Here is a 13,050-nt window from a genome sequence, read left to right on the forward strand (position 1 = left end):
AGCAGGGTTAGAGGGAGCATGCTCAGAGTTTTATGGAGTTTTTAAAATTTCCACTACTGAGTGCTAATAGAGCTGTTCAACTGCTAGAATAAACAGCATTTTGAGAATAGAACATTGCTACATAGTATCACAGTACTTTCTGTGGGTTTTGTTACAGTGGATCTAAGAATTGAGCAGGTATTAAATACAGATTATGTTTGACTGTGAATAACATTCAAACTAGGATTAAATTATAACGTCTATGGGGGGAAATAAATGCCCTACAAAAAGGCTATCTGAACAGTTACTTAGTCTTGCAGTCAGAAAATTACATTTAACAGCATAGGATATTTCACAGAAAATAAATCACAACAGGACAGCCTGTGTTCCCATGACTGTTTCCAGTGCAATGTGATTTTATTTATTTTTTTTATTTTCTTTTTTTTGGGGGGGGTAGGCTTTGGTTTTTGTTTTGCATCTAGGATATTTGCAGTTCTCTCGCTGTCCAGTGTGAGTCTAAACAAGATACATCTCTCAAATAACACCTACATCTTCAGAAAAACAATATGCCACACCTCTGAGTCACCTTTCTCCCCTCAGTTTTTCCCAGTCTCTTAAATATGGTTGAATAGAAATTTTTCTACATATGAAAATTTGCTTTATATAGGCAACAGTACAGTTAGGTTTTCAAACTCACACTTCTAACAAATGTCTACTAGCTGTTTATTCTTGTAGAGGCAAGTACCTGGCACTGTAACCACTACAATCCAGAAGTAGTTTGCATAAAAACTTCATAAGTTACAAAAGAAATTAACTAGTGATGAGAGGAAGCAGTGCTGAGAGAAAATGGAATATCTTGCTGCTGACCATATTTCCACAGATTTCAAGGACTCAGTGGAAAAGCAGATAGTTATATAAAAATTAATTTCTATTGGCCTATAGGGGTGAATGCTGCTATTATTCCTGTTGAAACATATCCTAGGGAATCTTATTCGTACTTAAATAAGCACTACTTGTTCCTTGTCCAGGATAGTGGGAAAAAACTGGTTTAGACAGGCAAATATACTCGCTGTTCTTTGTTATAAACTGCATACCTCCCCTTCAGTTCTGGTTACACCACCTTGTCTATCAGCAAGTGAAAATAATGAGCTTGATTCTTGACCAGTTTCCTTGAACATACCAGGAGGCAGGTGTGCCCTAAGTATACAAAATTAGCTGTAAATTCATAATATTGCACATTTCGGCAAATGTGTGCTGATAAATGGAACAGGGGTCTGCATTTTGCTTGACAGTGAGCTATGCAGACAGATCATTTGCCCTGTCCCCTCCTGCCCCCTTCTTTGATGGCTTTTAAAGGGACACTGAAACAAGGATTTAAGCAAGGTTCCATTGCTGACAGAAGCATCTGACCCTGAACTAATAAAGCCAGCCAGAGTTTAATTCTGTTCAGAACTTTCCAGATACTCTTTTCTAAAGAAGAAAGATTTAAAAAGTAATGGCACACTCTCATAACATCCAGCTTAATTTTACAATAGCTAGTGTGGGATTCTGAAAACGTTTGGCCAACTAAATTTTCTGAACAGGTACCAAGCTAGGAGTGCACATTGTGATTGGAAGAGGTCAGTGCAGTTTTTATATTGCTATGTATAAAATAAATAGCTCTGCACACCACTTCTGCTCAGGTAACTGAAAATAGAGACTTCTGATGTATTCAGTTGCTCATAGGGAAACCAAAACAGAATTTTTTTATCCCCCTGAAATAAGATGTGTAACATGCCTTAGATCTGTAGCTAGAATAAGCCATCCAGCAGACAAGGCTGTTCTGTGTTCACATCTGTATGCTGAGCAAAATAGCTTCTATATGATTCCTCTCAGTGTGACTACAAACTATACATAAACCTATTGTAGAAATCTCTTTAGATAGATTTTGGTGTCAGTGACTCTCCAGCTGGTGTCTGGTGTTTTTATAGATGCAGGAGACCCTATTATCCAGAGTCTTAGATTTTTATTTGCATTAAATAACTCTTTACACGGATTGACTTTAATCCTATGAAGATTTAGGCATATGCTTATACTGACGTATGAAAAACAATTCTGCACCATGTTGAGATCAATCTTCATGGAATAAAAACAATAAGCTGCTTGTCAAGCTTAAGGTTTGGTTTCTAAAATTATCCTGGAAATGTGTGGTGATGCTCACAAGGGTAAGGAAGTTCACCCTTGCTTTATAAAAATGTTGTTTAAAGTCTTCTTTAAAAGAAACTTTTCCGAAGTTTCTATCACACTGCAAACAATATGCTGTATTTTGTACACTACAGTTGCCCATAGAGAAAACTGATGTTCACAGAGGAGATAACTCAATCTTAAAAATAGACTGACATTTTGACTGGACTTATTGATTGACCATTTTGTACAGGAAGAAATACTTGTAAATGACATACTTGACAAGGTGGTAATTTGTGCTGTGCGCTGCATTACCACCTGCTATAAAGTAATAGTTTAAGAAATACTTCAAAGTTTTTCATAGGAAAGGATATTAATCATAATAATTTCTATGCTGTCCTACATTCACAGTTCTATTATCCTAGCCACTGAGTACCTATGTAGGTAACCAGAGGCAATACCAAATGTTATTCATATGAATTTGCCTTTTTGGTACATGATCAGGCTGGTACTTGTTCTGGTTTTCCCATAAACTGTATTAGTTTTACTTGGTGGAGGGTTTTTTTTTCGTTACTGGCTTTGCATCAGTTACCCCTTCGTGTAGTTTCCTGACTTTTCATGCAGCTACAGCCCCCCAACACTATCTTTCTTCAGAAGCTACTGTGCTTCACAGACCATTTTCCTTACATGCTCAATAAGCAACAGAAGACAAATAGCTGCTTAGGCTGTGCCCAGTTCTACACCAGAGGCATCTGCACCATTTCATTAATGAAGTGACATCAATTGATGTTTATCTGGGCAAGACACGATACACAGATCTGTGGGTATGGGAGTATGGGGCATACGAGCTGGCATGTAAAGGTCCCATCCAGCTCGTTTTTCTGTTTCTGTGACTTCCAAGAGAGGGTGGAGGACAAACTAACAGATGGGAAGAATGTTTACTCTCTCTTGTTTTCAGATCTCGTGTATCAGTACCCAGCAATGCCAGCTGAGTGTGGATTTGGGAGCTGGGGGAGGACCATTGATCACCTTAAGCTCCCTTTACCGAGGCAGGGGGAAATAATGGTAGCCTTTCAAGGTATATGCCTGAATTAAACTGATTTGCTTTGCAATGTAGGGTGGGACCATAAAGCCCTTCTGCACCTAGAGAGGCAGCTGGCCTTACAGAGAGCCTTATCTAGCACAGTTCATAGTAGTTAATAATAAAGAAGGCGCTTCAAGCCATGACACAGTGAGAATTGCACAGGTAAGTCAGCCTTCAGAAGGTGATTGCAGGCAAGCTCCTTTACAGGATACATCTTTCATTATTGATACTAATTCTTTGCATGCCAGACTTCTATAGAAAGAGGTAAGTAAATGGAAAACAGTATTACAGAAAAATAGTGAAAAATATAGGAATGAGGGCTGGTGGTAGAGCCATGTGACAGTAGATTTGCCAAGTAGAATTCATATTCTCCCAGGTTCTGTATTATCTGCCAAATATTACCTTCTCAAAATCTAGAAGAAAAAAATACCTTTGTCCTTATTTTTGCAGAACATTTGCTAATATTTTATATGAATTATTAATGAATATTCGATATCCCACTACTTGCAGTCTGCTACTGATAAGCCTAATAAAGAGAAACAAAAACACCCTAGGTAGTTAAACACAGGAACGTTAAGCACAGCTGCTCAGGCAGTCACACGTGGGGCAGTCACTTTGTGCAGCAGGAGTCAAAGGGACAGTAACAACCTTAAAGTATAATAAAAACGAGGCATAGTAATGTATGTATCAGGATAATAATTTATTAGCTGATGTGTAGTGAAGAATACAAAAGCACGTAACTGGATTTTTCTGAAGGTCTACATCACAGCTACAACTGTACCGAGTCAGGAGGATGTCAGAGCTCCGCGCTCTCTGCCAGAAACGTTTTCTGCCTCGGCTTCTGTGCATCACGCCTGGTGTAAACCAAGCACGAGGGTGGTGTAAAAGGCTCCATCTGTCATGTTGGCTCACATCTACTCGACAGAAGCCAAAACCCATGAAAGTAAGAGATGAGAAACCAGAATTGTGAACCCACTTCCTCCTCTCTCTGCTTTGCCTTTCCCCAGTTTGTACTTCTCCAGGAGCAAGAGGAGACGTGTCTTGTTCTAGATTGCTGCTTGCAAAATGAGGGGAGTTAGGGTTCATGCATCTTCCTCGGTCTTCCCATGACAGCACAGGAACTGTGGGACTTAAGTTTCTTAAAGACTCAAAATGTTTTCCAAACAGGGGTAGAAACCAGTCATTTCACCACTTCAGAAAGCCAACATACATTTCCTGGCTGGTTGCTCTGCCCCAGGCTGGTTTCAGTTCCATATTCAGAAAATGCCAGGCAAATACTAAGTCAAGTGCAAGTTAGAACAGTCCTTGTAACTGCCTGGTGTCGCAAAACACTTGAAGATGATGTAGAATCTTTCTAGGCAGTAGGAATGCAAAGACTCTGTCTCATCAGTAGGTTCTTGTTGAGATGAGTACTCTTTGATGTAGGATTAACCGTCCCCATGGAGCACCTGTGCAATGCTATCTTAGCGAGGTCGTAAATTATCAAGATAATTCAGAACCATTTCTTTTTTTTTATTACTTTCTAAACAAAGCTTTTTCTCTGGACTGATGGCAACTGCTCCTTGACTCGGTCATTATATGATCACAAAGTAGATAGGGTCCTTTTACAGCCACATTAATCCCAATCAAGGACAGAAAGCAGTTCTACACTTTCCACGTGGAGTTTAAGCAGTAAACAAAGAGCTGTTTTGTAGGAAGCATATCATGAGGCTGGAGGGGCTTGGGTTCATTCTGGATAGCAATTCTTCCTCTCTTGTTAAAAACGTACAGACCAATCTGATATTGCAAGTCCACACTGACATCTAGTGCTGAAAAAATTGCACTAGCCAGCAAGGAAACAAAGAAGGAAAAAGGTGGTGGACTGGAATGAAAAATCTAAAAATATAGCAAAGCCTCTCTCCTGCTTTATGAAAATGTCTGGCTGTCTGTGGGTCTGTCCTGTGGGCAGAAGGTGCTCTGTCTCCATGAACTTGGGTGCTGAGGGGGCATCCCTTGGAGAAATGCACAGGATACTGGATCTGATAGCCAGACAACATAGCAAGCCCTGGCTGCCCCTGAAAACTGCTCTTAAGGTCATGAGGAATCTTGTGTTGTGACTTTAAGTTTGTTTTGTAGCCACTGCTACTGTAGGACTTGGTCCAGAGCAGTGTAACTAATAGAGGACTGCTGCCAATGGCCCAATAACCTTGATGTTACAAACAAAAGACTTCAAGGATGAAATGTTCTCACCTTCCAATCTGAGAATTTCCTGACACTTGGGAAAGATTCCCTCTCTGAGCTGTTTCTAAGGAAGAAGGGCTTATTTTTTTTCAGTGGCTTTTAGCTCTCGATGTTCTCTTACCTCCCATTTCAATCCAAAACATTCTCATCGTTTTATACACACACAAGAATTTGCACTTTACAATAACTGACTGTACCTTTAAGGGCAGGCAAAGATTGTAAAACAAAATATTTGTGATTTTTTAATTGTAATTTCCGCCTTCCATGAGGAAGTAAAAAGTAATAATAATATACAGAATAATGAATGTTTTTCAGTGTCTTAGCTGCTAGCACAGTTCCTTGCCTGTCACCAGGGAAATGGTGAGATTAAAACCATGTGCTCTGTGTGCTTCAGAAGTGAAATATGCATGTCAGTGTTGTATAAATCATCAAAGGAGACGAGCAAAAGGACAGATCCAAAGCCACCAAGATCAATGGACTCTTTTTTCCCCCATTAAATCCCACGAGCTTTGGATCAGGTCCCGGCGGATGTCAGAGCTCTGCCAACCCCACTGAGAAACTGTAGTCCGAATGCTGGTGTGCTGTTTGGCAAGGCACAGCTGTGAGGTTGAGCAGCGGTTGGCAGATGTATCCTCCATGGGGAGAATCCTGGTGCTGATGTGCAGGATTTCACAGCAGGACCCAGCACAGGAGAGTTCTTGTCTCTCTGCATGGATGCCAAGCAGAGCCTGCCCTACCAGTGGTTGCTGTGTGTGAGGGCATCCTCTTCCTTCAGACACACACTGAGGCACACCAGCAAGCTGCATCTCCTACTGTCTGGGGAACAGCTCTTTCCTCCTCCTTCTTCCCAGCACTGCAAGCAACAGCTGGCAGGATTTAGCCCTTGCTGCCTTGTGAGTGTGAAAACCTCAGAAAAAATTTGGCTTTTGTCCTGTACATAGTACCCTTCCTCCCCTTATAAGCAGAAAGCCCAGGTACTCAGACATAATTCCTTCCTTCAGTTTTTGCATTTTTTTTTTCTGAGAAATAACGATACAGAAATAAGTATGTTGTCACATCTAGGCTGCATTTTTTTTGCCCCCATATCTTGTAATCAACAGCAGTATGCAGATTTTAGAAATGTTTCAGACTTTTGTGCTAGGCTGGACAGATTGGGATGTGTAGGGAGGATTGGCAGACCCAATTAGACAATAAATAGCATAAGTAGCTGTCAAAAACTAAGGCTAAAGCAGGAGAAAGCATGTGGCATCTCTCACTAGATAAGCTAGAATGATTGGCATATTCAGTCAGAAACAGTCATTTTCTGATTTAATGGGGGCTTAAGACAAATTGTCTTGCAGCTGAGACCATGCAAATCAATCATTAAAATGCCAGGTTAGAGTCTGATGTCAGTTAGAATTCCATTAATATCAGTAGAGTTGCACCAAATTTATCCATCCAAATTTTTAGGGTGCAAAATTTGACCTGTAATTATCATCAGGAGCAAAAGCATGCAAAACTGTATTGCATGTCTGGAATTTTCTTGAAATAAAAAGTAATAGAATAATAATGCCAAGAATGTAGAATAGACTAGACTGGAAAATAAAAAGATGGAAAAAGAACAGGAGTAGGTAAAAGAAAAGTAGAGGAAGGGGACAAAGGAAAGGTGAAAGAAAAAGGGAAAGAGGATGAGAGACTGAAAGAAATGCCAAGAAAAGAATGCAGGAAATTTCCCTAAGGAAATTTTAAAACACAGGAAAAATTCCAAGTGTATATTAATAACATTGAATTAAATCACTTCAACATTACTGTCATCATATCATGTTCCCATCCATCCTTTCCTTTTCCATTCCCAAGGAAATGCAAAGGACTTGCGGTCTGGTGGCAGTGATTTGTTCAAGCAAGTGACACTATCATTTTAAAGGTGACTAGTTTGCAGAGTATATTTGGTGCAGTGATTGAGTATCCAGTACCAATATAGTCAGCTGACATTCATTTCTAAGCCTTTAGGAACATTCAAAGTGTGTGGAAATCACTGTTTTTTCAGTGTGGTACAAGGCAATAACAGGTACCTTCCCAGCTAAGAGCACTGGCTTGTTTTGTGCAGAGCACGATCTGTTTTAATTGAATTTCAAATATTTGGGGGAGGCAGTGAGTTAGGTTGAATGGTAATAATTTAGTGTTTGGTGCTTAACACTGAATTCCTCACTTGATCCTTTGCCTTCTGCTTAGGAGTGGGGTTCAGTGAGGGGAACACTCCTGTCCATACAAACAGCATGAGTTGGGGCTACACCCACAGCCCAGGTCAGAAAGCCGCTGTGGGGCCTCTTGGTGACTCAGGACTTTGAGAAATCCCCAGTCCGGTGTGACAGAATAACTTCAGTAAAGCAGTAGCTTGGTTTTACAAACAGTTGCTGCCCACAAGAGAGGAATGACAGAGTCTTGGCAGTGTGCAGTCCCGTGCAGCAGCAGATCAAGCTGGGGTCACTGACACAAGTACCAACCTTCCTGATCGTGCTGCCCTTATCTTAGAGGCTGGCATCCTTGCCTGGAGCTGACAGAAGGATACAGACAGCTTGACGTGTTAGAGTAAAGCAAAAAATATGTCAGTCAGGAACAGTGGCAGTTCAGGAGCAGCTGTGTGACCTATCAACACCCTCCCCTATGAGCCTAGGAGAAGGGGTGGGACAGCCCTGCTTTAATCCATTGCCACGTCCAAGTTAATATCCTGATACTTCTTCAGAATTTGGCTATGAGAAGCTTCTAATTCAAGCTGTCTGTCCTCAGCAACAAAGAAAAATGTGAATGCACGATGACTGTTAAGCAGTGTGGTGTGTTGGACAGTGACAGTGGAGGAAAAGAATGCTTTCGAAAATTAACAAACACAGTAAAACCCCTAGAACTGAGGAAGCTGAGGAGTCTTTTAAATGTTTTTTTGCAGCTCCTTCATTATATTATGAGTAATTCTCCTTGCCTTTATCTGGAAATGGTTCTTTCCAGAATCCTTCCAGACTTCAGACTTCATTTAAATGATGATCTGATAGTTTGTTCTGCCTGACAATATTACAGTGCAGTTTTCAACAGCTGTAACCCACCTAAACTGATGTGCTTCTACTAACAGTGTTCAAACCAGGGCTTCGATTCGGCTCCTTATTTGCAGTGGAGATTGCAGGAGAAATGTTAATGCAATTCCATTTTTATGAAGGGCATTTTGCAAAGGGAAGAGAAAAAGTCAGATTGAATGAGGATGCTAAAAACTATTGAAAATGTGTTGTTAAATCAAAAATTGTTTACATGAAGAACATCTTCCCACTGGAAAAAGACTGGAACAAGAGTATATTTTCCCAGAAGAAAAGGAACAAAAGGAAAGAGGGTACAATGCTTGAAAAGTAGCAGCATAGGTCAGAAGAAAACTTGTCCTTGTTTTTCAGCTATCTGGCTTGATCATTTGGGCAACTTATAAGTCAGTCTAGTCCCGAGCTGATTCAGTTCCTCCCTTTCTACTCCCTACCTCTTCATCATTTTGCCAGGATAAAACACATTACAAATTGCAAGCAGCTCAAACAGTAAGTAAAAGCATGTTAATAAGCACAGAAGGTCAATACATTTTGTACTGTAACCTTATGACAAGAAGAGCTTTGGAAACACAGAACTTTTAGAGGACTCATGGCATCCAAGTTATGCAAATGACAGTCACAAAAACCCCATGTCACTTATGCTCACCTGCTAAGCAGAGCCATGAAGCACAGAACATGCAATAAATATTTCTGCAAAAATACCTTTTAAGTTCATACATGGCAGGATATATCTGAAGAAAATGAGTCAGAGAAATACATTGTCATTTAGAGATTGTAGTGGCCTGAGAAGCCACTTTTGAATTCACCTGGTAACTTATAGATATGACCTATGCTGGAAGAAAATAGATAAATATTTTTTTCTGATCAGCAGCTGACATAAACCAAATGTATTTACTGTCAGTGTTGCAGTCACAATAAATCACAGAATCCCAGAAATCAGATGGTACAGAATCTACTGTTTTTCACGAATACTGCCATATGGTACATATTAGGACTTTCTCAGGTAAAAAAATTATTCTTACTAAAAAGTCTTGGGGGCATCAAAACCGAAGTAATGAGACAAGAATGAGCTGGGAGTCCAGAGGAAAATAGGGTGGGGAGGTCTATATAAAAGAGCTGCTTAATGAACTCATGAGAAAGGAAGAGCATGCCAGATGGAAACAGCTTTGCCTGTTGCCTGAATAGAGTCTTTCACCCCATTTTAGAGATGTAGGGTGAAATGTTGTCAAGGCTGATCTGTCCCACAGACAGGCAGTAAAGAATTTGCTCTGTCTCTCTATTGCTGATTGCTAACTGAGCTGACTGCCAATTCAGACCACTGGTGGATGTTTAATTATCATCCCTGTTGTTTTCATTATAAACTGCTCTTCCTTGGTGGTTTATCACTTCAGATTTTAAGACCTTTCTGTGTGTGGTTTGGTCACAGAGGTAGCAGAACTAGATTGATTTAGAAAGAGATTTAGCCAGACTGGTGCTGAAATTGTGGTTAAACTAGCCTGACATACCTCTTCACCTCTTTCTGTAGCACACATGCTAAAAAACCTGCCCTTATATTTACCAGAATTAAACATAACTGGAGCCGTGTCAATAGTCTTTGCAGAAAAATCTCACTAAGACGCCTCTTTCAGAGGCATATGATTAATCTGGAATCTCTTAATGAGACTACATCCTGGCTCATGCCCAATGTGCAGGTCAATTGATCAACATTTGCGGGATATCCTGAATTATATTCCAAATTTCAGTTTTCATGGAGCTCAGAGGATCTTTCCCCTATCCTCCTCTTCCAGATCTGGGATATACCAGTCTCCCAGTTCTACTGGTTAATAAAAATTTGAAAGCATAGATATTACTGAGAGGCTTACATGTGTTTCACATACCAATAAATGGATATGCCTGAAAAGTAAGAATCTGGAAGGACATAGAGCAGATTTCTGTAGACAGTATTGCCTTTTGCTGGTTTTCAAAGAAACGTGATAGATTTTAAGATTTTTTCCCCCCTCCATAAATCAAAGAAGTTAAAAAGGGTGATTCATTCCTCTTCTCCATAGCAGACTGTGCTTTTGAAGGCCTTCCAGAGTACTTGTCAACAGAAGTTTTTGTTACCTACATCTTCAGGTCTTTAGAGGGCAAGAATATATTATTTTGGAAGGTGTAATTATATTGTTACATATGTTGTGTGGCTATTGGTGTAAGTAGACATTATAAAATGCTTCCAGAAAATGTTTTGAAGGGGCAAGAAAGAAGCTGGAATTGATGGACCAGGTTTCCCTAGGCCAGACTGCTCAGGTTTAGCCCCTCAGGATCTGTCTCCACTCTAGGTTTTATTCAAGTGAGCAGCAGACCCAGCCAGAGCCTGTGCAGCCATGCTGCAGGGCTGCATTCAAGTGCCATCACCATCTCCATCCTAGTGCCCCTTCCTGTGAGAGAGGAAGGCAGGAGAACAGAGGTGGAAAAAGTGTACAAGCACTTTGGTTAACATTTGTGTTTGATATCAGAGCCACTCTGGGTATATCCCACAGCTCTCAGCCTTACACTAACCCAAGCTGTTCTGTCATTTGTCTCCAATGAACCTTGGGCCATAACTAGAAAACGCTCATTTTAAATGGTTTTCTTGCAAAATGGCCCTTCCCGTGTTGCCACTGTGACTGTTGGCAGCAGTAGGATTTATGGTTATAACCCAGCCTAGTGCAGTGCAAAGGAAACACTTGGATGAGCTGGTCTGTATTTGTTGTCACATTTGGGCAAAGCACCCAGCTAGGACGCTGAGTGAATTCTCCAGGATCATAGAATCCTAGAATAAGCTGAGTTGGAAGGGATCCACAAGAATCATTGAATCCAACTCCTGGCCCTGCACAGGACATCCCAACAATCCCACCATGGCCCTGAGCATTGTCCAAACACTCCTTGATCTCTGGCAGGCTTGGGGATGTGAGCACTGTCCTGGAGAGCCTGTTCCAGTGTCCAACCACCCTCTGGAGTGGCTGGGCCCTCAGTACTGACAAGACGTCTGCAGAGAGACTGACATCATTCCTCCTGGCAATACTAACTTATCAACATTTGGCTGTGATGGTCCTTTAGATGTATGCAGTGTTTGACCCCAAAAGCACGGGCAGCTCTTCCCACTCTGATTTGTTTTCTGCAAACCTCTAAGGGCGTTTGGAGGTTCACAGGCTTTGCCTCGATATCTTCCTCCTGAAAGTCCAGAAGTGCTGGATTTAAACAGTCCAGGTGAGGAGTTCCCCAGTTTCTGGAGTATGGACAGCTCTTTAATTAACCCCATTTGTGGCCTGACTTCTCTTTGCTGTCAGATCTGCTTTCTCTTTTTACTTCCTCCCAAACATCACCCTGGTACTTACAACTTCAGAAGTGTGAGTAACTTCAGGAAATTTAGAGATTAGCAGTCTTGATGGAGAAGTGTTTAACTTCCAGCAGAGAGGGAACAAATCCCAAACGGCCAAAGGAAATCAGTCTCTTTCTTCCTTACAATTCCTTATTTTGCACGTGTGACATCTCAGCTCATGTGACATGCCATCTCGTGTTCATCCAGGAACAGTTTTTCACCAGTCAATCCTTTTTTTCTATATGCTGTTACTATTCACATATCAATAAAGCTACAGAATTATTATATTAATAGAAGATGGATTTTTCACAGTGTTTTAGTATACTATTTTCACTGATCACAAGGTCAGATTATACTTCACCAAAGCACTTTAAAACCTGGTTTGCTTTTCAGTTCTTGAACACAGGAGTCACCCAGCATTTTTCTCTCTGAACCAAAGCAAATCTTGATAATTGAGAGTCTCCTTGCTTGACACAAACCTCCCAACACCATTTATGACTGGCCTTTGAGCCACACGTACACAGATGTCTCCTACACAGATGTCTCATCTTTCAACATTTAGCCTGAACCAGGGCAACAGACAAATGGGGGGGATCATCTCCTCTCCTCATCTGTCTTCTTGTCACAGCTTGCTGGCCTGCTGATGGGTTACTACCCAGATATGTCCACCAAGCCCCAGGCAGTGCCCCTATCTCTAGAGACATCTATAAACCATTTGCAGATCCAAAGCGAATCCATTTTAGCGTGCATGGATATGCGTTATCCAGCCTACCCAGGGTGAATTTTAACTGGTGCATAAGCGCTGTGTAATCATTGTTTAGTGTGCTATTTATGCATGTTTTATAAAGATACCGCCCTCTGCATAGCTGGGGTGTTCCTCCATTTGTATGGTAATGAATCAGCATTAAAGGGGCCTTTTCTGCTCTGCTCTTTGCCCAGCCCTAGTCTCTCTGATAGCTGAGCAAAGCCCCCGACAGCAGAGCCGCTAATGAAGGTAGGGGAGATGAGGACAAAGAGCCCCGCCATACCTATTCAGGGAGAAATCTGCATCTGAAAGTGCCTGCTGGAAATGGGCGAGATGCCAAACAGCGGGGAGAAGGGCGACGCTCTGGAATATAAAGGAGGGCATACTATTGTCTCTTTCTGTCTTTAAGTCACTGGTTATTCGTTTAAAAAAAAGAAAAAAAAAAGGAAACAAACAAGGGGAA

The sequence above is a fragment of the Lichenostomus cassidix genome, chromosome 2 (assembly GCF_008360975.1).
Source record: "Lichenostomus cassidix isolate B80296 chromosome 2, HeHo_3.0, whole genome shotgun sequence".
Lineage (NCBI taxonomy): Eukaryota > Metazoa > Chordata > Aves > Passeriformes > Meliphagidae > Lichenostomus > Lichenostomus cassidix.